This window comes from Cricetulus griseus, chromosome 8 (genome assembly GCF_003668045.3).
Source record: "Cricetulus griseus strain 17A/GY chromosome 8, alternate assembly CriGri-PICRH-1.0, whole genome shotgun sequence".
NCBI lineage: Eukaryota > Metazoa > Chordata > Mammalia > Rodentia > Cricetidae > Cricetulus > Cricetulus griseus.
In genome coordinates, this window is record NC_048601.1 from 61,108,929 (window position 1) to 61,136,911 (window position 27,983).

Consider the following 27,983-nt stretch of genomic DNA (forward strand, 5'->3'; position numbering starts at 1 on the left):
TTGACGTCCCTGTCATTAGGTAACATTTCACCCTTCTGGGGTCTTTTATTGAGTTGAAGAATAGATATAGTTTTCCTTAGTTACGATCAAAAGGTAAATTAGACACAAAGCTAAATATAAATATAAAATAGATGATAAAATACTTTCTTATTTTTGACAAATAAAAATGTATCGGATATTGTAACTAATTATTGCTTGGTAAGTTTTTGTTGTACATAATCTTACTATGCTAAAATTAAAACCTTCTTTTTTAGTTAGGCAAAAATGGATAAATGTTGTGGAATAATCTTCTTGTACACTATAAAGGTTTGTCACTGAAATTTGTTTAATAAAATGCTGATTAGCCAATAGCCAGGCAAGAAGTGTATGTGGGATGACCAAACTAAGGATTATGGGAAGGAGAATGCCAGCCTAAGGAAATGACTGACAGATGTGGAGTGAGCAAGATGGGCATACACAAATGAGCAAAGGTTATCACTATGTGGCATAGCAAAAAAAAAAGGAATAAGTGTTAACTTAAAATGTAAGAGCTAGTTAAGAAAATGTTGGTATTATTGGCCAAGCATTTATCAGTAATATTAAGTATCTGTGTGGTGTTTTGGGCAGCAGCTGCTGGTTATTTGGGAGCAGATGGCTCTGAGACAGGAAACTTGCTGCTACATATACATACATTCAATTTGCAAGAATTGGGGGTCCTTTGTTAATCAGGGAAATTTGCCTCTCCTTTCCCTTTTAATCAATATTTTGTCATCTGGGTAATGTTGGCACCAAACAATGGTGTTCCTTCCTTTTTATGGCATGGAACGGTTCCAGGAGTGTTAATATCAACTCTTGATTAAAGGTATATCAGAATTCTGCAATTCATTCCTAAGTCTTGTGAATGATAGTTGGAGTTTTATTGGTGAAATAACTTACACAGAAAACAATAAGAGACTGCAGCAGTGTTCCTGCTCCAAGCATGCAGACCCCACTTCCCTGATGCTCTCCGAAACTGGAAGGGGCCAGAGTCCCTGATCTTCTCCCTTTAATGAGCCACATGTTCACCAGTAACCACTGTCCAAAGGCGTGGCCACTGTTACAGGTTCACAGGCAAATATCAAGCTACAGTCATGTGTTTCACTGTTTATAAAATAAATTACTTGCATTATAACTTTGAAACTTTGTGCAAGAAAAAAATTGGAAATAATAATGCTTTTTAGTTCCCTCTGAGAAATGAAATAAAATACATTGAAAAATATTAGCATGAAGGCAATAAATTCATTTCTTGTTTGAACAGGTGCTGTACTTCACAACCTTTTCTCATGAATTCAATAAGACTCACTCACCTGTCCCTTATGAAAAGTTCTCCTTTGCAAGTGTAACCTTTGAATTGCATATACTGGTATGCCCAGCTGGAATGTAGCACAAATCAAAATGTGCTATTAACATAAAATATAATCTAAAGACTTAGTTTCCTTTTATATTTTAAAGTGACAAAAATAAAGTTTACTGTGCAGCTCTTATCATGTTGTCTGGAGCTAAGAACAACTGTCTGTCTTTATATCACCAGCACCTTCCACATGGATGACCAGCAGCACCCAGTGCAGACACCAAGTTTGTCTCCATTGACGAGTCCAACTCCATGAAGGGGCTGGAAGACATACTTGGAGAGACATGAAAATAAACAAACTGAAGCTATGGATTACCACTATCTCACACATTTGTTATGTTCTTTTACAAATTGAACTGCAAAATAAACTATGTATTTTGCGAATTTTTTATTTTTTTCTATTTGACATAATATCCATTTATCAACAGCAAAAGTACAACTTCTTATATTATTTACAACTTTAGAATTGGCAAAAATTAGAACTGTTGATTACTACACCTGGCCTACATTAAGGGATACACTAACCTACAACTAACTTGTCACTTTTTATCAAGTCCTAAAAGCTTAAGAGAACTTGCTGTTTCCCTATAAAGAAGTGAAAGCTGTCATCTAAATTATTGAGGATGCTCTATAGCTCAGCTTTCAGTTGGTGAGATTGTTCACACTACAAGACCCACATTCCTATACCTATTACATGAGAAAGAGCTAATTTTCTATCATACAGAAATGAAAAGCACACATGTAGGGAGACACACTAGCCCCGCCCAATAGTCCTGGGACAGGTACCAGGTAGACCTGGGACTCGCCCATAAGGGCATGGTGAAGGAAAGCCGGGGTGACGTGAGGGAGCTTCTTAAGGGTGGCACGTGGGGACCCTATCCCCTTTTCTGGCCACGCTTGCTGGGTTCCTGTAACCTTGCTCTGGCCTTCGTTTTGCCCTGGTGTTTTCTTGAATAAAAGAGACTTTACTATCCCAGATTACAGTTCATCTTTTGGTGCAGGCTCCAACCTTTATTCATCAGTTGGCGCCCAATGACCCAGAGACCCGGGAAGAGCCCACTGGGCACCCAGGAGCAGCAGGGAGCACCCCGCTGCAGCATCTCCACAGTGAGTTACCCATACTGCTTCTCCCTCTCCCTCTGCAGCCCTCCTGAATCCCCCGTGCAGCCAGCATTGGTCCTTCCCAATCGCGAGCCACCAAGCGGCCTCTCCACCACGGCGTATATCCCCCCCGTCATCACCACCCTGCACCGCCCGGACCACTGACTACTGCTGCAGTATTTCCACACCGCTGGCGGGAGTCCCACCTGCCCGCCCGCCCGCAGGAGACCCAGGCCCCGGCCTTGCCCAGCTCCCCGGCCTCCTGGAGAATTCTCCTGCGCACTCACTTTAGCTACATGTGTGCACTTAGGGCCTGAACACAGAAGCTGCCTGCTTGCACAGCAGAGGGTTTTCAGCTTTAATCCACAGGGAAAGCACCCCAATGCTTCATGGCAAGCCACCAGGGACAGAGTTGATGCACCCCTCCAAAAAATCCTAGGAGAAGGTATTTATGCTGACCCACAGATTCAGGCTGAATATGACGATCATATGCTGTCCCTATGCAGGACAGCAGCACTAAATGCATGGGACAAGATTCGTGAATCAGGAAAACAACTAGATGCTTATGTGAAAATAGAACAGGGACAAACAGAACCATTTAAAGACTTCTTAGACAGATTGAGCAGAGCAGTAGACAAACATGTAGCAGATCCAACGATACGATATTCAATTGTGTATAGCTTAGCTTATGACAGTGCAAACCCAAATGTGCAAAAGAATACTTTTGCCTCTAAAGATCAGATCAGCTCCACTAGAAGAATGGATTCTGCATACTGCCCATGTTGACTGTAACATACAAGATGCTGGAATCTGGAAGAAGCTGTCCCAAGAGGTTTCAACAGACAACAGGAGATTAGAAAAGATGGCAACAGAAGGACTTGGGAAGGAAGAGCAGCTTACAGGGGCTCAAACAGGTACCGAGAGGCCAGTGCTCATCGCCACCATGACCCAGAGCCTCGCATAGGAAGAGCACGCTCCAGGAGTCCACGGAGGCATCAGGAGAACAGATATTTCAGCTGTGGTAAAATGGGACATATAAGGAGAAATTGTAGACAGAGAAATTCTAATGATTCCCCACGTGACAGGCCATTGCCCTCTGGGTTATGTAGGAGATGTGGTAAGGGCAAACACTGGATTAACGAATGCAGATCAACTAGGGATTTGCAAGGGAACTTATTGGTGCCAGGAAACTCAGAAGGGGGCCTCCAGCAGGTCCCTGCCCCGAGAACAGTTCAATCATTCCCAGTAACAGTGGAAGACAATCTCTCGCAGGACGAATAGATAGTTCCTTGCCTATGGTAGAAAAAGATACTGCTCTAGAGGGTAGTTTGAATAGTGATGAAGAATCACATGTGACTGGTGAAAATGAGAAACGCATATTTTGGCAAGCTTCTATTAATGATAAAAGGCCTCAGTTGAAAGTTAAAATTAATAATAAAGTTATTTCTGGCTTAGTGGAAACTGGAGCTGACGTAACTATTATCACTCAGAAAAGTTGGCCTAAAAAATGGCCACTTAAAGAGCAAATGTACAATTTTTAGGAATTGGAACTCTATCTAGAGTTCGACAGAGTGTTAACTCGGTGGTCTGTATTGGACCGGAAGGACAAAAAGGAATACTGAAACCTTACATAGCAGATATTGCTATAAATTTATGGGGTCGTGATTTATTACAGCAATGGAATACTCAAATTAACATCCCTCCAGTGTCAGATAAGAATTCTAGACAATTGCTGGATAGTAGAAAGGATCAGGTAAGATGCCATGGAAATTGGTTACCAACTATCCAGGCTGTAAAGACACTAAATACAAATGACAGGCCTTCCGAGGAACCAAAGGCCCTGCCATTGAAATGGCTTACAGATGAACCAGTCTACATAGGGCAATGGCCTTTGACCTCTGAAAAGCTTGACGCTCTAGAAAAGTTAGTACAGGAACAGCTAGAGGCTGGTCACATATAGCAATCTACCAGCCCTTGGAATTCTCCTGTATTTGTCATCAAGAAGAAGTCAGGTAACTGGAGAATGTTGACAGACCTGAGAGCCATAAATAAGGTAATTCAGCCTATGGGTGCTCTATGGCCTGGAATGCCATTGCCTTCCTTAATACCTAAAGGATGGCTGATCATAGTAATTGACCTGAAAGACTCCTTTTTCAGTATACCATTACAAGAAAGCGATAGAGAGAAATTTGCATTTACAGTGCCAACTCTTAATAACTCACAGCCAGTTCAGAGATACCAATGGAAGGTTTTACCTCAGGGGATAATTATACCCACCTTATGTCAACAATTTGTACAACAACCTTTGGAAATAATTCATAGAAAATTTCCACAATCTCTTGTTTATCATTATATGGATGATATTCTTTTAGCAGATTCTAGTGAAGAAACTTTGGAACGTATGTTTAAAATGGTGAAGGAGGTTCTGCCTAGATGGGGTTTACAAATTGTCCCAGAAAAGATACAAAGAGGAGATTCTATTAACTATTTAGGATATAAGGTGGACTTACAAAGAATCAGACCTCAAAAGGTAAAAATTAGAAGGGACTGTTATCAAACTCTCAGCAGTCTTCAGAAGCTACTAGGAGAAATTTCTCAATTACAGACGATTATTGGTGTGGAAGGACATGACTTAAAACATTTAAAAATGGCACTAAAACGTGATAAGGACTTAAACAGTCCACAAATATTATCTGCTGAGGCAGAAAAAGAGCTACAATGGGTAGAAAACAGAATATTGGATGCGCATGTAGATCGGATAAACCCTGATCTAGACTGCATTCTGGTTATCTTGCCATCCAGAGAATACACTTCTGGGATTCTGATGCAGAGGGAAGACACTATATTGGAATGAATATTCCTGCCACATAAGCAGAACAAAAAGTTAAAGACGTATATAGAAAAGATTTCTGATTTGATTTTAAAGGGCAAATTAAGACTTCGTCAGTTGACTGGGAAAGACCCAGCAGAGATTATAGTACCTTTAACTAATGAGGAAATTTCCTCCATATGGAAGGATAATGAATATTGGTAGATAGCTCTCACCGACTTTTTTTGGAACAATTAGTAACAACTATCCCAAAACCGACAGAAATAAATTCATAAAAAAGACAGTTTGGATTTTTCCATGCATTGTAAGACAAACTCCCATTTCTGGAGTTCTTACTTTCTACACTGATGCTAAAAAACAGGTAAGGCTGGTTATAAATCAGGTGAGGTAAGTAAAGTAGTTCAAAGTCCATATACATCTGTACAGAAAGCAGAATTATATGCATTTCTCATGGTGCTTATGGATTTTATGGAACCACTTAATATAGTTACTGATTCCCAATATGCAGAGAGAGTCATCTTGCACATAGAGACTGCAGAATTCGTCCCTGATAATACTGAACTAACCTCGTTGTTCTTGCAGTTACAGGAAACAATCAGAAACAGAAGTAACCCACTGTACATTACGCATATCAGATCCCATATGGGTCTGCCAGGCCCACTGGCACAAGGCAATGACGAGATCCATCGTTTATTGATTGGCACAGTGCTAGAAGCCTCAGAATTTCATAAAAAGCATCATGTAAATAGCAAGGGTTTAAAGAAGGACTTCTCCATCACTTGGCAACAAGCCAAGGAGATAGTGAGAAACTGTCCTACTTGTTCCTTTTATAACCAAACTCCGCTGCCAGCAGGATGTAATCCTAAAGCCTTCGGAGGAATGAGATCTGGCAAATGGATGTCTTTCACTTTACAGAATTTGGAAATTTGAAATATATGCATCATACCATTGACACATTCTCAGGTTTCCAATGGGCTACTGCTCTCAACTCTGAAAAAGCTGATTCTGTTATTACACACCTACCGGAGGTGATGGCAGTTATGGGTATACCGGCACAGATAAAAACTGACAATGCTCCAGCATATGTCTCCACAAAAATGGAACAGTTCTTCAAATATTATAACATTAAGCATGTCACAGGTATACCACACAACCCTACAGGACAAGCAGTCATTGAAAGGTCTAACAGGACACTTAAGGAGATGCTCCATAGGCAAGCTGGTAAGTCAAAAACCCCCAAACATAGATTGCATAATGCTTTATTAATGCTAAACTTTCTTAATGCCAATGACAGTGGACAGACAGCTGCGGAAAGACACTGGACTACGGAAAAAACTGCTGAACTGAACCAAACAGTGTATTTCAAAGATGTGCTGACCTCGGTATGGAAACCTGGACATGTGGTACGTTGGAGTAGGGGTTTTGCCTTTGTCTCCACAGGAGAAGAAAATCTTTGGATACCATCAAAATTGATCAAGATTCGAGTTGAGGAAGACAATCCTCTCAACAAGGATGACTGACAGGTATTTACTGAAGTATATCTCATGAACTAAATAAAAGCCTCCCAAAGGAGGGGAAGTGCTTTGTTTTCATCCTCACAGGAACCCACCTCCAGAAGTCAAAGGACACTACATGTGTAAATACTTAAGGAAAGAACGTAGCTATAACCATCAAACAAAAGGAATGTGCCATACGGTAAAATTTACAGCTGTCTCTCAAATAACTCTATTTCTCTTCATTTCCTAGTCCCTATTCAATTAAATCGATGCTGGATTTAGAGTTGGATTTGGCTTTCTTACTCTAAAATCCAAGCATGTTATTTAACAACATTTTAAAAATTTCTGTGTTATATCAAGAAGCCATTGTTGTAATACAGAATAAATGAAGAATAAGAGGCCTATCTTTGTCTTTTCTTGGCTCTTTCTTTCAAGGCCTACACCCTCTCATAATTATTGTTCTTCAAGGATTGACTTTCCCAGTACACATACATGAACAAGCAAACATTTCTCTGATGAATTTCTCTGATGACACTTATGTTTGAGTCCCATACAGCCAACGAGAACCAGCCTGACAACAATCCCTGCATGCTCTTGAAAAAGAATTGGACTACACCTCCCTGACTGCACTGGATTCAACTCACTCCATTTCGACTAACACTGCAACCAGAACCTCTAGTAATGACTTCAATCAAGTTGAGGATTTCAATGTAGATCTTCAATCAAACAAATCTCATCTAACATGGACTAGACATAACTCATTAGAGACTTTCCCTGTACTAGCATTTTTTTCCACAGGACCCCACATGACTACCATCGTCCCATTTCAGCAGGAAGTAACCTAGAAGATGCTATGCCCCGGTTCCCAATTATTGTTTATTAGGTAGTGTAAGCCTAGTTAAGAATGACCTTCTTATTGTTTAGAGTTGGGATTGGAAGGAGGTGTTCAAGTTAGATACCTTTTCCACATGACTTTAAGACTTAGCTGGAATAGACATAGGATGTGCCATAGCAGATTATTGTATCTTCTTGTATTTCACCTTTATGATTGTTAGTTTTGGATATTTTACACTATTAAGTTTTAATCCTCTTTTAGACTAAAAGGGGAATTGTAGGGAGACACCCTAAACCCGCCCAATAGTCCTGGGACAGGTGCCAGGTGGACCCGGGATTTTTCCATAAGGGTGTGGTAAAGGATAGCTGGGATGATGTAAGGGAAGCTTCTTAAGGGCTGCACGTGGAGACCCTAGCCCCTTCTCTGGCCACGCTAGCTGGGTTCCTGTGACCTTGCTCTGGCCTGCATTTTGCCCTGGTGCTTTCTTGAATAAAGAAATCTTACCATCAAGGACTATAGTTCATCTTTGAGTGCACGCTGCACACAATAATCATCAAACCACTGTTTATATACATGACTTTCTTTATAGTCTGTGAGATAACTAAGCCTCAATGGGCCTGAAAGCCAGCAGGCTTAGACTGATAGCAAGAGCATGCACAGTAGACATTTCCCGACATCTAATCTGGGTTCTGCAAGAGGGCCTGGAGAACAGCAGTGGAGTCTGATGAGAGATGATGCAGACCTATCGACAGTAACCACATCACCTCAACAGAGGCCAGCTCAGTGGATCTCATCACCTAGGGCAGGATGGGAAGTATTTAAGGCTTACCCGTTTCAGAAATAAAGTGAGCTTGTTGTTTCAACTTGTTCCTACTACCTGTGTGTTTTGTTCCCCCATCTAATTTTCCCCAGCTCCCAGGGACACCCACCAGGAACCTGCATGTCTGGTGCCCTGCAACAAGAGGCTCAACATGGGAATTGAGCCCATTTGGAATGCTGTCATTGTTGTCTTTGTCTCAGTAATATTTGGGACACTATCTTTGCCCTTTTCTCTTGCCATTGCATTTGGCACAAGTGTCCCAATCTTGCATTCATTTATGAAGTGTCAGCCTGACTCATCACCTCCTTGCTCATGGGACAGAGACCCCTGAGCTGTGTTTATTGGTGAATAGGCTCCTCTGTGTTGAGTGCTCCTTCAGCCCCACTGTGGGACCCCTCTCTTCCTTTTGGTGTTTGTCTTTGTGAGTGTCATGAAAGTGATAGGGAGGCCCATATCATTTCTCTTGGTGTCCCCGGTATTTCCCGATTATAGTATCCACCTCAGGAAACAGGACCAAGGTCAAATTCCTGACAGTCAACCCCATCCGAGGGTGTGGGCAAGCAGATGTGACTTAAAACATGACAGACTTTGATGATCCCACATGTGAGGCCTCACTCTCTCTGGGGAGTGGATGGGGGGTCGAATAGGGGGTTAGGGGGAATAGAAAGGATTGGAGGGATAGGAAACTGGGATTGGTGTGTAAAATAAGATTTTTTTTAAATTTAAACAAAAATTAATTTATAAAATTAACCTTGCTGTTTTACAAAAAATAAAAATGAAAATCATGGTAGACCCCACCGAGCACAAGAAATTTGAGTCTGCCACACACTTCCGCTTTCTTTTTTGTTCATTATGCTTTGTTGCTATGAGAAATCTCCATTTCATTGTAAAAGGCTCATATCAGGACCCCCAAGTATCTTTTAACCAGCTGAGGATTTCAGGACAGAACTGTGGATCAGAAAAATTTTGAAGGAGGCCACGGCTTTAATGCGTTGGATTGCCCCACAGAATATGTGGTACACTGATCTTTGGATTCTAGTGTTGTTTCTCGCTAAGAAGAGAGAGATAGCCTCGGGAGTAGCACCTCCATTATCCTTTATCCCTATTTTGTTGGTTATAATTGCTAGGTTTTTTATTTCTTCAATCTTTTATTTGTCTTTTCCTTGATTCTTTTTTCCTTTACTTTTTTTTTATTTTAGAGGCACTCATATTTAGTTATCCATCCCCCATTCCCGCACCCTCTCATCCTCCCATGTTCCCACCAATTACCCCAACAACCCCCCATCTCCTCCCCAGAGATAGTGAGGCTCTCCACTGGGGACTGTCAAAGTCTGTCATATAATTTGGGAAAGGACCTAGGCACTCCTTGCTGTATCTGGGCTTCAATAGTATCCCTCTATAGAGAATGGGTTCCCAAAGTCCATTTTACCTCCAAGGATAAACACTGGCTCCACTGTTATAGGTCCCATAGACTGTTTTGGCCTCATAGCCACATTCAGAGGACTTGGTTCCAGTCAATGCTGGTTTGGCAGCTTTACCACTAAGATCTCCAAGGAGATCTCGTTAGGTCAGGACAACTGAGTCTGTGGGTTTTTCCAAAACAGGCTTGGCTACTTTGTTCATCCCTCCTCCCATCTACAAAAGAATTCCAGGAATATGGTTCAGTGGTTAGCTGTAGGTGCATGTTTCTGCTTCAATCAGCTACCATATGAAGGCTCTAGGAATGGTAACCAAGGTAGTCATCAGTTTCATTATAGGGGAAAGACATCAAAGGCAACCTCTCCACTACTGCATAGATTCTCACCTCAGGTCATCACTGTGGATCCCCTAATATTTCCCCTGTTACAGACCTCTCTCCAAACATGTAGTGTCTCCTCTATCAAGGCATCTCCTTTTTTACCCTCCTCTATTCATCCCCTGTCTCAGTCCTCTTGTTCTGCTGAGCCATCCTCTTCCCACCAAGTTCGTCTCTCCCACCACCTGTGCTCACAATTTGCTCAGGGATTCTTATCTCCCCTTCTTCAAGGGAATATGCAAACTTCTGTTGGGTTCCTTCTTGTTTCCTAGAACCTCTGGTGGTGTGGATTGAAGGCTGGTAATCTTTTGCTCTATGTCGAAAAATCATATATGAGTTAGTACATACCAGGTTTGTCGCTCTACGACTGGGTTACCTCACTCAGGATGGTTTGTTCTAGTTCCATCCAATTACCTGCAAATTTCAAGATTCGGTTGGCTTTGTTTTTTGGGGTTTTTTTTGGTTCTTGTTTTGTTTTCTTTTGCTCAGCAGTAATATATTGAGAAAGTGTACCACAATTTATCTATCTATTCTTCAGTTGAGGGGCATCTACATTGTTTCCAGGTTCAGCCTATTATGAATAATGCTGCTATGAACATAATTGAACATATATCTTATTGTATGAATGTGCTTTCTTTAGGTGTATGCCCAAGAGAGGAATTGCTGGAACCTGAGATAGACTGAGTCCCAATTTCCTGAGAAAATGTCATGCAGATTTCCACAGTGACTGTACAAGTTTGCACACCCACTAGCAAAGGAGGAGTGTTCCTCTTTCTCCACATCCTCTCCAGCATAGACTGCCATTGGTGTTTTTGATTTTAGCCATTCTGACAGGAGTAAGATGTTATCTCAGAGTTGTTTTGAGTTGCATTACTCTGATGGCTAAGGATGTTGAGTCCTTTCTTAAGTGTCTTTCAGCCAATTTAGATTCCTCTGTTGAGAATTCTCTATTTAGATCTGCACTAAACTTTTTAATTGCATTGCTTGGTGCTTTGGAGGCTAGCTTCTTGAGTTCATTGTATATTTTGGAAATCAGTACTATGTCAGATGTGGAGGGGGAAGATATTTTCCCATTGTGTGGGCTGCCATTTTGTCTTGCTGATGGTTTCATTTGCCTTACAGAAGCTTCGCAGTTTCAGGTGGTCCCATTTATTAATTATCGTTCTCAATGGCTGTGCTACAGCTGTTGTTTACAGGAAGTGATCTCCTGTACCAATTCATTCAAGGGTACCATCTACCTGCTCCTCTAAGTGGTTCAGTGTGGCTAAAATTATGTTGAGGTCATTGATCCATTTGGACTTAAGTTTTGTGCATGGAGATAGATATGGATCTATCTTTAATCTACTACATGTCTAAATCCAGTTATGCCAGCACAATTTGTTGAAGAGGCTTTCTTTATTGCATCATATAAATTTAGATTCTTTGTCAAAAATCAGGTGATCATAGGTGTGTCAGTTAATATCAGGGTTTTCAATTCTATTCCATTGCTCAATCTGTCTATTTTTGCACCAATACCAAGCTGTTTTCAGGATTATGGCTCAATAATAGAGCTTAAAGCCAGGGATGGTGATGCCTCTGGAAGTTCCTTTATTGTACAGGGTTGTTTTGGCTATCCTGGTTGTTGTTGTTGTTGTTGTTGTTTTTCCATAGGAAGTTGAATACTGTTCTTTCAAGGTCTGTGAAGAATTGTGTTGGGATTTTGATGGGAATTGCATTGAATCTGTAGATTGCTTTTGGCAAGATTGCCATTTTTTACTATTTGGATCCTACCTATCCAAAAGCATGGGAGACATTTCCATTTTCTGGTATCCTCTTTCATTTCTTTCTTAACAGACTCAAATTTCTTGCTATACATGTCTTTACTGTGTTAATTAGCGTTACCCCAAGATATTTTATGTAGTTTGTGGCTATTGTAAAGGGTGATGTTTATCTGACTTCCTTCTCAGTGCATCTGTATATAGTAGGGCTACTGAAGTTTTTGAGTTAATCTTGTATCTTGATGTTTTTTGAGTTAATCTTGTATCCTGACACTTTGCTGAAGGAGTTTCCTGGTAGAGTTTTTAGGGTCACTTATATAAACTATCATATCATCTGCAGATAGTGAAAGTTTGACTTCTTCTTTTCCAATTTGAATCCCTTTGATCTACTTTTGTTGTCTTATTGCTCTAACTAGAACTTAAAGGAAAATATTGAAGAGCTATGGAGAGAGTGAACAGTGTCTTGTCCCTGACTTACAGAAATCACATTGAGTTTCTCTCCATTTAGTTTGATGTTGGCTGTTAGATTGCCGTATATTGTTTTATTATGTTTAGGTATGTTCCTGGTATCCCTGATCTCTCCAAGACCTTTATCATGAAAGGGTATCGGATTTTCTCAAAGATTTTTTTCCACATGTAGTGAGATGATCATGTGGTTTTTCTTTCTCAATCTGTTTATATGCTGGATCACATTGTTGGATTTCCTTTTGTTGAACCATCCTTGCATTCTGGGATCCAATTTGCCAGTATTTTATTGAGTATTTTTGCCTCAATGTTCATGAGGGATATTGGCCTGTAGTTCTCTTTCTTAGTTGTTTCTTTGTATGGCTTCGATAACCCAGGTTATCAAAGCCTCAGAAAAGAGTTTGGCAAGGTTCCTTCTGCTGCTATTGTGTGAAACAATTTGAGGAGTACTAGTATTGGCTCTTCTTTGAATTTCTGGTAGAATTCTACACTAAAACCATCTGGCACTGGGCTTTTTGTGACTGGGAGAATTTTCATGACTGCTTCTATTTCATTAGGGGTTATAGGTATGTTTAAATTGCTTATCTATTATTGACTTAATTTTGGTAAGTGATATCTATACAGAAAATTGTCCAACTCCTTTAGATTTCGCGTTTTGTGGAGTACAGGTTTTCAAAGTATGACTTGATGATTCTCTGGATTTCCTTATTGTCTGTTGTCATGTCCCCCTTTTCATTTCTGATTTGCTTAATTAGCATTCTCTCTCTCTGCCTTTTGTTCACTTTGGATAAAGGTTTGGCTGTCTTGTTGACTTTCTCGAAGAACCAACTCTTTGTTTCATTGAGTCTTTGTAGAGTTTTCGTAGTTTCTACTTTATTTCAGCCCTCAGTTTGATTATTTCCTGGCATCTACTCCTCCAGGGAGAGTTTGCTTCCTTTTGTTCTAAAGCTTTCAGTTCCACTGTTACTCCTCTAGTGTGAATATTCTCTAGTTTTTCATGTGGGCACTTAGTGCTGTGAATGTTCCTCTTAACAATGCTTCAAAGTGTCTCATAAGTTTGGGGATGTTGTGTCTTCACTATCATTAAATTCTAGGAAGTCTTTAATTTCTTTTTTTATTTCTTCCTTGACCTAGGAATGGTGCAATTGGGTATTATTCAATTTTCATAAGTTTGTAGGGTTTCTGAAATTTGTGCTGTTGTTGAACTCTTAACTTTAAAGAATGGTGGTCTGAAAAGATACATGGGGTTATTCAAATTTCTTGTATCTGTTGAGTTTTGTTTTGTGGCCCAGTATGTGGTCAATGTTAGAGAAGGTTCCATGTGGCACTGAGAAGAAGGTATCTTCTTTTGTATTTGGATGGAATGTTCTATGGATGTCTGTTAAGCCCAATTCGGTCATAACTTCGGTTAGTTCTTTTGTTTCTTTGTTAAGTTTCTGTCTGGTGATTCAGTCTAGTGGTGAGAGGAGGTTGATGAACTCTCCTACTATAAGTGTATGAGATTTTATGTGTGATTTGATCTTTAGTAATATTTCTTTTACGGATGTAGGTGCCTTTGAATTTGGGGCCTAAATGTTCAGAATTGAGACTTCATCTTGACGGACTGTTTCTGTGATGAGTATGAAGTGCCCTTCTTCAAGCTGTTTTTATTGATTTTAGTTTGAAGTCTAATTTGATAGATATTAGGATTACTGCACCAGCTTGTTTGTTGAGTCCATATAATTGGAAAATCTTTTCCCAACCCTTTACTCTGATGTACCGTCTGTCTTTGAAGTTGAGTTGTATTTCTTGTATGTAGGAGAAGGATGGATTCTGTCTTTCTATACATTTTGTTAGCCTGAATCACTTTATAGGAAAGTTAAGACCATTGACATTGAGGGATATTAATGACAATTGATTGTTGGTTCTTGTTTGTTTTGGATTTGTTGGTGGTGGTATTATTGTGTGTGGTATTCCCTCCCTTTTTGGTGTTTGGTAATGTGACATTATGCAATGCCTATGATTTTTTTAAGTGTAGTTATCCATGCTGCCTTGGAGTTTACCTTCCAGTAATTTCTGTAGTGCTGGATTTGTGGATATGTATTGCTTAAATCTGATTTGTCATGGAATACCTTATTTTCTCCATCTTTAATGATTAAAAGCTTTGCTGGATACTGAAATCTAGGCTGGCATCAATGTTTCCTTAGCATTTGTAGAATATCTATCCAGGATCTTCTGGTTTTCCTAGTTTCCATTGAGAAGCCATGGGTAATTCAGATAGGTCTGCATTTATATGTTACTTGACCTTTTTCTTTTGCTGCTGTTAATACTTTTTCTTTATTTTGTAAGTTTGGTGATTTGATTATTACTTGGGAAGGAGACTTCTTTTGTGGTCCTTTCTATTTTGTAAGCTTCTTGCACTTGCATAAGCATACGCTTCTCTAGGTTGGCGAAAGTTTCTTTTATGATTTTGTTGAAAATGTTTTCTGTACCATTGAGCTGAATTTCTTCATCTTCTTCTATACCTATTATTCTTTTTTTCATTCATTTTTTAGCTCATAAATAAAATCATGCACAATTATGATACAGAATACAGTATGTTCACAATGGCATGGCTAAATTAAACCAATTAACATGTCATACCACACTATTCATCATTTTTGTTTTGAGAACACTTAAAAGTATACTATCTCACAACTTTTAAAATATAGGACACTGTTATCAACCATATTTATCATGCTCTCAGTAGACCTCAAGACTTCACAGAGTCCATGCCTCATGTCCAACTGAAGTTTTATATCCTTAAACCAATCGTTTCCCCAATGTTAAAAGACCGACATTGAAGCTTAATAGCCACAATTCTGCTCTCTGTTCCCATAAGTTCATCATTTCTAGTTTACACATAAAATTGAAATCATGTGACATTTGCCTTCCAGTGTGTCACTTATTGGCAAGCATATAACTTTACTATTTACTAAAGATGAAATCAAATTTGCATGCACAGGTGAGCACTCACTGGAACACCTTGGATTCATCACATATTTGAGTTTCAATTAGCATATATATATATATATATATATATATGGAGAGAGAGAGAGAGAGCACAATAATGACAATATGTTATGCATCAATAGCAGCAACAGCTTTTCCAGGATCTGCAGTACTTTGAGCAAAATTGTAGAGACATCCAGCACACTGCATTTTAAAAAAACAAAAAACTAACAAAAACAAAAAACAAACAAACAACAACAAAGTAAAAAACAAAATCCCAGAAAACAGCACAGTTCTGTTACTCTTGTGGTACTTGGCACCAAATTTTTTTAATTAGTTTCTCAGTCATCATCTGGGAAGAAACCATTCTGAACAACATCATTAAAAACAGTTCTGAAAAAGCATTGTCACTACTATGAATCATAAAGCAGGTCCACATATGAGTGAGTACATATCATGTTTGTCTTTTTGTGATTGGGTTACCTAGCTCAGAATGGTTTCTTTGAGTTCCAACCATTTTCCTGCAAATTTCAAGATTCCATTGTTTTTTTTTCTGCTGAGTAGTACTCCATTGTATAAATCTACCACAATTTCTCTATCCATTCTTTAGTTGAAGGGCATCTAGGTTGCTTCCAGTTTCTGGCTATTACAAATAATGCTGCTATGAACATGGATGAACATATGTCATTGTTGTATGAATGTGCTTCTTTTGGGTATATGCCTAGGAGTGGAATTGCTGGATCTTGTGGTAGACTCATTCCCATTTTCTTGAGGAGTCAACATACTGATTTCCACAGTGGCTGTACAAGTTGCCACTACCACCAGCAGTGGAGAAGTATTCCTCTCTCTCCGCATTCTCTCCAGCATAAACTGTCATTGGTATTTTTTATTTTAGCCATTCTGACAGGAGTAAGATGGTATCTCAGAGATTTTTTGATTTGCATTTCCCTGATGACTAAGGATGTTGAACACTTTCTCATGTATCTTTCAGCCATTTTAGATTCCTCTATTGAGAATTATCTATTTAGTTCTGTACCCCACTTTTTAATTGGGTTGTTTGGTGTTTGGGGGACTAGCTTCTTGTGTTCTTTGTATATTTTGGAGATCAGCCCTCTGTCAGATGTGGGGTTGGTGAATATCATTTCCCAGTCTGTGGGCTGCTCTTTTGTCTTCCTGACTGTCTCCTTTGCCTTACAGAAGCTTCTCAGTTTCAGGAGGTCCCATTTATCAATTGTTGACCTCAGTGTCTTTGCTACTGGTGTAATGTTCAGGAAGCAGTCTCCTGTTCCGATTAATTCAAGGGTATTTCCCATTTTATCTTCTAATAGGTTCAGTGTAGCTGGATTTATATTGATCCATTTTGACTTAAGTTTTGTGCAAGGTGATAGGCTTGGGTCTAACTGCAGTCTTCTACATGTCTGCAAGCAGTTATGCCAGCACCATTTGTTGAAGATGTTCTCTTTGTTCCATCGCATAAATTTGGACTGTTTGTCAAAAATCAGGTGTTCATAGGTGTGTGGGGTAATATCAGGATTTTCAATTCTATTCCATTGGTCTACCTGTCTATTTTTGTGCCAATACCAAACTGTTTTCAGGACTAAAGCTCTGTAATAGAGCTTAAGGTCAGGGAGGGTGATGCCTCCAGAAGTTCCTTTATTGTATAGGGATGATTTGGCTATCCTGGATCTTTTGTTTCTCCATATAAAGTTGAGAATTGTTCTTTCAAGGTGTGTGAAGAATTGTGTTGGGATTTTGATGGGGATTGCATTGAATCTGTAGATTGCTTTTGGCAAGATTGCTATATTTATTGTGTTGATCCTACATTTCCAAGAGCATGGGAGATCTCCATTTTCTGGTATCTTCTTTAATTTCTTTCTTTAGAGACTCAAAATTCTTACGGTACAGGTCCTTCACTTTTTTGGTTAGTGTTACTCCAAGGTATTTTATGTTGTTTGTGGCAATTGTAAAATGTGATGCTTCTCTGATTTCTTTCTCCACCAAGGTGTCATCCGTATTTAGTAGGGCTACAGATTTTTTTTAGTTAATCTTGTATCCTGTCACTTTGCTGAAGGTGTTTATCAGCTGTAGGAGTTCCCTGGTTGAGTTTTTCGGGTCACTTATGTAGATTATAATATCATCTGCAAATAGTGAGAGTTTGAGTTCTTCCTTTCAGATTTTTATTCCTTTGATCTCCCTTTGTTGTCTTATTGCTCTAGCTAGAATCAAGGACCTACTTTTCTTAGGTTTGGTCTTTTCACCCTTTCCCATATTTGCTGGATATTTTTTGTTAGGGAGTTGTTGGCCTTGAGATTTTCTTTGGTGGATGACTGTATATCCTCTAGTGAGTCTTCAACACCTGTAATTCTCTCTTTCATCTTTTGTATTCTATTGGTTATACTTACAACACTGGTTCTTAATCATTTACCCAGCTTTTCTATTTCCGAAATTCCATCCTTCTGTATTTTCTTTATTGTTTCTAATTCTGCTTTCAAGTTGTGAACTGTTTGAATTGCTTCCTTTGCTTGTTTTGTTGACCTTTCTTGGCTTTCTTTAGATTCTTTAAAAGATTTTTTTATTTCTTGGATTTGTTGGTTTGTCTATTCCTCCATTTCATGTACTTTTTACTAGTTTTTTTCTTCTATGTCTTTGAGGGATTTTCTTGTTTCCTCTTTAATGATCTCTACCATCTTCATAAGATAATTGTTAAGGTCCATCTTTTATTCATACTCTCAATTGGGCTTTTCAGTTCTTGTTGGTGTGGAGTCACTAGATTCTGGTGATGTCATATTGGTCTTTTTGTTGTTGAGTGTGTTCTTATTCTGTTGTCTTCTTATCCCTTCCCCCAGTGGGTGGAGGTGGGGTCACTCCCTGTCTCAAGTAGAGAGCTCAGGCTCAGGCAACAAGCAAATGGTAGAGGACAGAGGGGTGACAATGGGGAGGTGCATCTGGACTCAGGGTGGCCTTTCCATTCTCAGCATGTCCAATCTTGTCCAGGGAGAGGCTCAGGAGGAATCGAGCAGGGGTAAATGTGTGAGGTTGTGGGTAGAGCCGAGACCAGACTCAACTCAGGCTCAGGCAGCAGGTGAATGGCAGAGGGCAAAGGGGTAAAAGAGTGAAGTATATCTGGACTCAGTGTGGGTCTTCCAGTTGGGAAAGGTCCACTCTTGTCCAGAGGGTGGGTCAGGAAGAATCAAACAAAGGGTAATAGGGGACATTGTGGGCAGAGCAGTGCCAAGACTTCCTATATTAAATTTTGTGGGTTTTTTTGTTATACATGATTATTGCTATTTCTGATTGCAGGTGCCTGTGCATATATCATGATGGTCCAGTCTCCATCCTCCTTGACTAGCAGATGAGAAATCCTAGTCATTGGCCAAGCAGCATTTGTACCTAATATAAGTCTCTGTGTTGAATGGGACCTTAACATGGCAGTGGGCAGAACTTGGGTGGCCTGGCAGAAAGCACCCACATGGTGGCAGAGTCTGGGTGGCTTTGGAGAAAAGACTTATTGTTACAGAATGGTGTCAGTGAGTGGGATGACCCCATGTGCTCAGGTTCCCAGAGGAAGAGAGGAGCCTGCCAACTCAGACTGCCCTGTCAAGCCACTAGGTAGCGTCTGAGCAGCTTCCATATGCTTGAACTGTCCCAGGCTTTTAGGGGTTTGACTCAGCACTCCAGCACATGGCCTTCAGGCCTGGAGAGTTCTAGGGTTATGATTCTGAGCTCTCACTGCCTCAAACTGCTTCCTGCAACTAGTCAAGCAGCAGAAGAACCTGGACAAATGGCAGTAGTCAGACAAACTTCCATGTAAACTTCACAAAACCTTTAAAAGGGATTTTGGAAGCAAAAGAACAGAAACAAGCACAACTTTTTGGTAGCAGCATTTTCTCGATTAGGCTCTGTTATGCTAGAGACAAGCAGTGACTCCAGCAGTTGCTTAAAAAGAGGTTTTCTGACTCAGCCTAAGCAGAAAAATCTGCAGGGCTCCCTTTTAAGAGGCCCAGTTAGCTCATTCGGTAGAGCATAAGACTTTTTATGTGGGTTCACACAGCTGACAGTGGCAGTGACCACACAGCTCTCAGAGTTGATGGTAAATGTCCCTTTGTGATCTCGGAAATTAGTGGCTAGGAAAGCAACCGCTTTAATATTGGTAGTGTTACGTAACAGTAAAAAGACTCTGTGGCCAGAAAAGAAAAGGGTAAAGAAATACAATAAAGACAGATTCAGATGAAAATCTTCTAAAGGTTTATGATGTATTTAAAAGAAAGAAGGAAATAGAGTAGCTGGGTGTGGTGGCACACAGCTTTATCCCAGCACTCAGGAGGTAGAGGCAAGCAGATCTCTGTGACTTCAAGGCCGGATGTTGGTGGTGCATGCCTTTAAACCTAGGACTACAAAATTAGAGGCAGGCAGATATCCACAGAGAAACCCCATCTCAGGAAAAAAAGAAACAAAAGAAAGTACAAATAGAATAATAGAAATCCCACATAAACATGGAAAATACCAGAGAGTCAGGATACTATATGCTATATTTTTGTCTTTAAATTGTTTGATTGCCAAGGAAAGAGCAAAAGCTGCTACAATACATTTGATTATCAATGCTGCTGAATTAAATCCAAATTATACATTTTAAAAATGTCTTAATTTCAAAATTTAACTATAAGGACAGGTTATTTGGAAAAGAGATTCTTTTTCTGTTTCTACAGACAATGCAAATCTGTGGATTCATTCCAGACTAAAATTGTTTGATCAAGCAAGACCCCCTGAAGCAATGGCCCAACTGATCCTATATCCAAAAGAGCTGATATGATGCAGCCATAGCTGACCACAGCCAGACTTCTGTGTTTTGTCATGATCCCATGGTATGTACATTGCCCCCAACCAGCAGAAAGCATTTTGGATTGAACGACTCCCTAATACCCAAATATTGTTTATAAATGTTTGTTTTCATTTAAATGGGGTTGGTTATAAATGGTAATGATCACAATCACTCTCTTTTTAAAAGAAAAAAGGTTAAATATGATATAGGAATGAATAGTTTGCATTGGTACTGCTTTTCATTTATTGATACAACTTTAAGTTCAATTTGTGGTATGCATCTGTCTCCTCTTGTTTAGGTATTGTGTTTCTACAGATCTTTTAAAATGATATGCATAATTAAATACAGATTATACCATCACCTATAATAGTCAAAGATTGTAATTAGATTAGCTAGGTTTTATTGATATACAGAGATATATTTGAGATGAATAGATATTTCTTCAAATCCTTCAAAAACCTACAGAATATATGGCATTTAAATGGTTTAAGGTTTTTCATGACAGGGAAATGCAACTGCTCCTGACACACCAAGTATGTCAAAAAGGATAAAGTTCAGCAAATAAACTTGTTATGGAGTTGGACTTCAACAAGGCAAGATTAGCCAGTTAAGCAAGAAATTACTCTTGCCTGGATTGTTTGTTGCTATATAAACTATACATACAGGACTCACAAGAAAGCGACTGCTGAACTTACAAAACAAGACCGTACTGAAGGGTTCCTGCTGAAATGGAGAAGTATGCCAGACACACTGGCCTATATTCCCAATGTTACAGAGGGAATTTGGGTGACTGTCCTGGCAACCAGATGTCTCTGTCAGTTCTAGAGTCTAGATATTACCCTTCCGTGGTCTTTGATGTAGTTGAAGAATGATATTTATCTTAATACTTTTCTTCAGTTCTTATAATACATGAGTTACCCTTCTTTTTATTTAGACAGAAAAGAGGAAATAATGGGGGAAGTATGTTACGATAAATCTTTCTGCCAAAAGCTGCCGAGCCCCAACGCACCGAGTGTGCTTTATGCCATCTGCCCAACAGAGTTAGGGCCCAAATTAATACACAGAGAGACTTGTATTAGGTTCAAAGCTGCTTGGCCAATGACTAGGATTTCTCTTATGTTAGCTCAGTCTTAATTATCATAAATCTATATATTTTATAAGACTTATCTTATAGGATGCCTTATTGGCATCTGTCCTTGCTGGTGGACCACATTGCTCCACCAGAGGAAGAGCAGAGGGGACAAAAGGGGAAACACTTCCTGTTTCCATGTCTTAAATATGAGTCTCCTTGCTATGTCACTTCCTGCCAGGAACACCACTTCTCTACTACATTTCCCAGAATTCTCTTTGACTCCTAGTCCTGCCTAACTTGCTGCCATTGGCCAAACAGTATTTTTTTTCTACAATCAATAAGCTGTACAGACTGCTGCCGCACCGGCTGGCTAGGTCGCTCTGTAAGTAAGGCTTTTCCCAATTAAATACCCTTATATTTCTACTTGGCTTCATATTGGTAATTTCCCACTATAGAAGTACTTCTGTTTGTGTTTGTCTTATTGGGTGATAAATAAAATACTGTTTGGTCAATGAGGCAGCAAGTTAGGCAGTAATAGGAGACAAGGGGATTCTGGGAAATGAGGTAAAGAACTGTTGATCCAGGCAGGAAGGGACATAGCAGGAAGACTCTGATAACTTCTGATAACTAAGACTGAGCTAGCCTGGTCTCCAGAGCTAGTGCCAGAATAGGCTCCAAAGCTACACAGAGAAACCCTGTCTCAAAAAACCAAAAAAACAAAAAAAGACTGAGCTAGAATAGAAATCCTAGTCATTGCCCAAGCAGCACTTGTACCTAATATAAGTCTCTGTGTGTCACTTGGGAACTTAACATGGTGGTGGGCAGAACTTGGGTGGCTTGTTGAAAAGAATTATTGTTACAATATTGTAAGAGTATTGTTGCATGAAAATGTTATACTCTTACAAAAATTATGTATTTCTTTTATACAAAGAAGTGACTGAAAATATTTTAATACTTTGAAATTTCTTAACAGACACTGAGATCAGAAGGGACATGAGAACCTGGATCTGTGACTCCATCTTAATGCCCTGGCCTATCAGAGTGAAGCTGCTCAGTTCTCTCCATCAAGGCCTGGTTTATAAACTCAAAGCAGCTAGGCTGGGTTGGAGAGGCCCATGCAAATCACTCAGCAAATACAAAAGCAGATGCCTGGGCAGTTGTGTGAGAGTAGATGGTGTCAATCAACAGGAAAATATATTGTCACACAGAGTGTTTAGATATCACTGAAATATACTGGTTCTCTAATAGAAGCTATGGTTAAAATGCCAGACATGTTACTAGAGGTGACATTTGCAGAAAAAATAAGAGAGCTATCTTAGAATGACAGTCCTGGGGAAATTAGATGTTCAAAATATTATAATCTCAAATTAGTCTAAGTATAGTAAGAAAACATGCAATAAATACAGGAAAATTGGAATGAAGAAAAGAGAAAAGCCAAAAATAATGAGAGAATTGATGCTAACCTTATCAATATCTCCCATCTCCAAAGGCACTATTATACTAAGGACAATGAACAGTGTCTCAGACATTTGGAATCCAGTTTCTAGGCCAAATATACAACAGAGATGCAAAGAGAAGTCCATATTCACTCTGGGGAAATCCTAGGGGTATTAATTTAAACCTGAGATCAAAGGAACTTTAATCTTGAAGCAAGTGCAAACCCAACAGAAACTAACACACATACACCCTACAGTTTCAGGAAATGGAAAGAAGGCACTAAATGGAAGGGGAATGGAAGAAACAAAATTTCTTCAAGATGTAGAACACTGTCAAAAGACTTAATCAACAAATGAATATTTTACCACAATCTAGAAATTAGCAGTATTGAAACAGGTTCAAGATAGTCTTGCTGATATAGAGAACAGGAAAAGACCTTCCCAGATAGGGGCACAGCCATCCTTATTCAAGTAATCATTTGCTGAGACCAATGGGCCTCACCAGCAGAGGTTGTTGCCATCCAAAGGGGGGGAATGATTGAGTATTAATGAAAATCAATAGCAACAACAGAAATCTCAGAAACTGCCTGGACTCCTGGTTAGTTGTCTCTGAAAATATATATGAAGGGAATTATAAACCAGGTATTATGTATAAAGAATGAGAAAGAGAAAAATGAATGAATAAATAAAATACCATGGCAAGGAGAAAACATTCACACCTGTAATCACACAACTGGGTAAACAGAAGCAGGGGCATCATGAGTTTGAGGCCAGCTTGGTGTACATAGCAGGTTCTAGGGCAGTATATTCTGGGCATGGAGACAATCACTCAAAAAGTGTGCATCACTAATCAACTGGTTACCAAGCAGCTCGTGGCAATTGACAGCTGAAATTATTTATGATTAACATGTTAACAAGTTAGCATTGTTAATGAAAAGTAGATATGCATTTAAGAAGTATGAACTTCCCTCTTACTTTTCAATAAGTACATAATCTTATGCATCTACTTTTCAGGTATAAAATGTTAAATTATTCATAAGCATATACAAATCTCCTTTTCCAACTGCTAACACACCATTATAAGAAAGAGACAGTGTGTATGTTGAGAAAGTCCCCATTCTCACTGTCCAGAATATGACACATGAGGAACTTCTCCAGTCACTGTATAAAAAGTTGTCATGTGCTCTCCATTTTTGCTAAACATTTTATGTTGCTTTATGACAGATGCAGTGAGGTCAGATTGCTTTCATGACATTTATGCTGCTCATTCAGATTGGGCACATAGAGATTGGGGCCTTAAAATTCCAAGTGTTCCTGGCGTTAATCATGTGCTTCTCACAGTAAGGAGAGAGCATTGGAACTAAAATTATAAAAACATATATATCCATGTTATATTATGTGTAATATAAAAATCCATACAATATTTGGTTATGTATCAAGTTTCCACAGGAGGTCATGATGCATTAGATTCTTGAGCTGTGATTAAATGTGAACTATAAACACGCTGACTGAAAACAGTACTGATTAATTTGCTCCCAGCTTTGACATCAGGGAGTCTGAAGTTGATGGCTGTGAGCTCATGAGATACAGCACCCTCTTCTATGGACACCACTGTAGATGGAGGCCCATGGAATGTTAGTCTTAGATTCATACTAACATGAGAATGTGCACAGCTGAACTCAGCTTTTCTTTTCCATCACATAGAACCTTTTATTTTTGGATTAGAATATGTGGCTACCAATACCCATGACAAGTAACAGTAGACAAAGGAAGATAGATATTCATGAACTCAGAAATCACATTAGCATATTATTCTTTGCTAAAATAACAACATGGTAACTGAGTATGTGGGAGTGCATGCAAGATACATACAAGAGTGACAGCCATGAAGAAAATATGTCCTTCTCCAGGAGCCCAGAGTCATGCATGCAGCTTCTCTCAGGAGGGCCTCTGCAGATTATCTAAGTCTGTGTGAGAGGATAAGATTGAAGAAGCAGCCTGCCATAGATGAGGGCTCTTTGACACCCCCTTGATAAATGCACTTAAGATAAATCCATTAGTGACCCATTAGCTTTACAAGCAATGGATGGCATACTGGTAGAGAAGTACAGATGATGAGAGCATCTTCTTTTTTATTTTTATATTTTGTTTATGGGTTTTGGGGTTGGATGCCTATCTATCTGTGCAGGACATGTGTCTGATGTCTATAAGATTGAATAGGGAGTGGGATTCCCTGGAACTGTAGACAAGGATCAGTTTGAGCCACCATGTGGGTACTGGGAATTGAAGAGAGATCCTCTGGAAGAGAATCCAGTGAGTTCTCTTATAAACTGAGGCATCTCCCCTGCCCCATAATGCCTTCTGAGTAAAAAGACATGATGAAGAATGAGAAAAATCCCTGAAAAATTAAGATCTGTGCACTGTTGAAGCTATGATTCAGGAAAAGGAGGGGAGTGGAAAAAAGAAGGTGTTTAAATGGCTTCTAAAAGCTTCTTGTGCCTTGTAAACACTGTTCTTCTTTCAAATTGAGATGCAAAGCAATTTGGTTACATATGAAAAAAATTTCATTTGAAACATGGAGTTTGTAGTTAATCTTGCTCTTCTTACTTCCTGTGTCAGGGACATTGATAATGCAGAATCCAGGTTGCCTCTACATCATGACTGGAGAGCCTGACTAAATTTCTGTAAGAACCACATCAGGAAAAACATAACTTCTGGGATCACGGGGATATATCCTTGTTTCTCTTTGTTGTCGTGATAGAAAATGTACAAAAGAAAGGTAAGGAATCTTTGTCCCTCACTTGGGAATATAGAGTGCTTGGGAACACAGTTCAAGCATACAACTATTATAAAGTAGAAGACAAAGTGACAGGAGCTTGAAGCAGCTGCTCACATTACAACCACCACTAAGATGCAGAGTGAAGGATGCTAGAGTGCAGCTCCATTTTCCACTTTGTGCAGGTAAAGAACCACATCCAGGCCATAGTTTTGCCCAGACTTGGCAGGCTTTCCCTACATCAATACACCTAAGGAACATAATCCCTCACAGACATTCTAAGAGGCTAATCTTAATGTAGATAATTTTGAAAGTATGTACACCACACACACACACACACACACACACACACACACACACACATATATATATATATATATATATATATATATATCATATACGCATACATATACATGGACCTTAGCATGTCTTCTACTTCAATCATTTACTATATCCTTAAGTTACATGAATTAAAACCACTTAACATTACTGAAATAGATATCACTAGTAAGTCTGGGACACTTATCAATAGACCAACAGGTTTTGTTCCTTCTAGTTACAACTTTCTAAACATTTTATAGGCTGGTTTACTTCTCAGTAACCATCCTCAACGAATGTATCTTCAATGCTGACCCACATTCCCCTTCAATCGAGCAGAAAATAGATGACCAGAAAAGGATTTCCCCACTCATAGATCTCACAATGTATTGAGAGAAATGGCTACTCCAGAGAAACCCTGCAGTCATGAAGAGAGAAAGGCTTCACAAAAACAAAACAGGGACTTCCCCATGCCCTCTTTGGGATCTCCTGGCCTGGGGAATGTGGTCAGGTCCCAGTCAACCAAGCAACCCAGATTCTTCTGACATCACTGTGCTAGTCCTGCCCTCACTCAGGGGAGACCTGAGCCTGAGCCTCGGTCTCTGGCCCAAACTTCCATTTGCCTTCTTTGGGATTTCCTGGACTGGGGACTGTGGACAGGTCCTCTCACTCCCAGTTGACCAAGCAATCCAAAATCTGCTGATATCATGGTGCTAGTCCCAACTCCACCCACCAAGAGAGGGTGTGTCTCAGACCTACTTGTACCCATTGTGAGACACATCATATTATTGGACCTGCTTGTACCCACTGGAAGAGAACCTTGGAGCCATACCCACCAGGAGAGGAAGAGACCTTTCATGCATCCACTGGAAGAAGGGATGGGAAGACAACAATTCTACACAGAAAACCATATATAGTACCACCAGAGCCTAGAGATTCTACACCCACAAAAGCTGAACATCCAAACACAAATGAAGCAGAAGAGATCTACCTTAAAAACAACATCATGAAAGTGATAGAGACCCTAAAAGAAGAAATGAGGAAATTCTATAAATAAATAAAAAATAAAATACAAACAAAATGTTAAAGAAATGTAGGAAAAAAGAACGAAAAATGGCAAGGAACAATTAAGACAGTACAAGTGTTGAAAGCTGAAATAGACACAATTTTATAAAAGCAGAGTCTGAGTGACTGTCTGAAATAGAAAAGGTGAGTAAACAATCAGGAACTACGAATACAAGCATAAGCAACAGAATACAAGAGATGGAACAGAGAATCTCAGGCATTGAAGATACACTAGGAGAAATAGATTTATTGACCCCAGGAATATCTTAAGTCTAACAAATACATAACACAAAATCTCCAGGAAATATGGGACACCATGAAAGGCCAAACCTAAGAATAAATAATAGGTATGGATGAAGGTGAATAAACCCACCTCAAAGTTGCAGGAACATATTCAAAAAATCTTAGACAAAAACTTTCTCAACCTAAAGAAATACATGCCAATGGAAGTACAAGGAGCTTACAGAACACAACAAAAGTCCTATCATCACATAATAATCAAAACACCAAACATACAGAAACAAGAAGACTATTAAGAGCAGCAAAGGAAAAAGGCCAAGTAACATGAATGCAAACCTCTCTGAATTACTCCTGATGTCTCCATGGAAACACTGAAAGCCACATGATCTGGATAGATATTCTACAAACAGTAAGAGACATCAGATGCCAGAACAGACTACTGTACCCAGAAAAACTTTCAATCGCTATAGATGGAGTTAACTAAACTCACAAAACCATAGGCAATATAATCCCATTTTACCAAGAGCCAAAAGAACAAGTGGGGTAATCCACGCACAATACCAACAACAAAAACAAATCCAAAACGAGCAAGAATTAACACTCAATGGTCCTTAATTTCCTTCAATATTAATGGTCTTAACTCACCTATAAAAATACACAGAATGAATGGCTGACAGAATGAATACAAAGACACAATCCATTCTGTGGCATACAAGAAACACACCTCAACTTCAATACAGACATAACCTTAAATTAAAGGGTTGGGATGAGATTTTTCCAATCAAATAGACCCAAGAAAAAGCTGTTTAGCTCTCCTAA